The following is a 1,314-nucleotide window of genomic DNA, read 5'->3' as shown; positions in this document are numbered from 1 at the left end:
GGCAAATTCCAATGTTACTGCCTGCCCTTCTTGATTTTTATATAATGTCAAGAATTAACTAAAGGTATTTAATCCTAGGAATATGTCATATCCAACTTGCTCATATAATCTTTCAGGGTCCTGACAATGTTCTAAAGCAGAGCCCTGAGACTTAGGTGAATTATGCTAGTGGGGCTTCTGCAGAGTCAATTCTCACTAACACCCATTTACCAAAATTACAAGGATGCTATGCAACTGGTTTTATTGTTATAATTTGATAATTTAAATCCTATTACTTATTTATCATGTGTTTAGTTGTCCAGAGATGGACTTCAAACTCTCCAGAGTACATCAAAATAATGGCAAAGATATCCCTTCTTAAAGGAAAGAATAAGTCAATGCCCACACAAACTCTGCATTCACAAGGTCTCTCAGCCATTTAATCCATTGTTCTGAGTTTCTGCATATAACACAGGAAGAATAGAAACAGTAAATAGAGTTTATTTCTTGAGTTTGTAAATAACTCATTAAAATTATTTGAAAAGACAGGTTTGCAGCGTCCTTAATGAGCTTGGGGTTTTAAAGTAATTTGATGCAGAAGGTTCTCTCTATATGCCCCAGTACAGATGCAGAAAGGATCATTAAAGACACTGTAATAATAGACCACATTCTGGCTGTTGGTAATTTACACCACAGACACTTTGAGGTGTAAAATATCCTATTTGCTTTGCATGCCTCCTTTCCATTAGAAAAGAATTCTGACTATTTACAGGCACTCCAAGTTCATTAGAGCTGCACTGAAAATTTGGCTGAATGATTTTGAATTTGCGCTTCCTAAGAATTTCTCTGTCTGATTTAAAGAAATTTTTTTATGATTTATGTATGTTTATTTTATGTATATGACCATGCTTCATGCATGTTGTCTGTGTACAACGTGCACAGTTCCTGCAGAGGCCAGAAGAGGGTGTTGGGTGGATCTCTTAGGACTACAGTTATAGGACATTGAGAGCTGCCACGAATGTGTTGGGAACTGAATTCTGGTCCTCTGTCCAAGAGCAGCCAGTGCTCTTAACCACTGAAGCATCTCTCCAGCCCCCAACTGAAAGTTCTTAAACATCGAGTTCTCTAAAATAAATGGACTAGGACATTGAAACAACCAATTGAAATACCATTACCAACCCCAGAGCTCTAGTGACTGGGCAGAAAGGTTTTCTGAGGTCACAGCTGAAGGAATCAGTTTTGTTTGTTTGTTTGTTTGTTTTATTGTTTACCTGTTTGTTTTGTTGTTTTGGGTTGGGTTGTTCTCTCTCTCTCTCTCTCTCTCTCTCTCTCTCT

Source organism: Mus pahari, chromosome 19 (assembly GCF_900095145.1).
Source record: "Mus pahari chromosome 19, PAHARI_EIJ_v1.1, whole genome shotgun sequence".
Taxonomy (NCBI): domain Eukaryota; kingdom Metazoa; phylum Chordata; class Mammalia; order Rodentia; family Muridae; genus Mus; species Mus pahari.
This window is presented reverse-complemented; position numbering follows the sequence as displayed.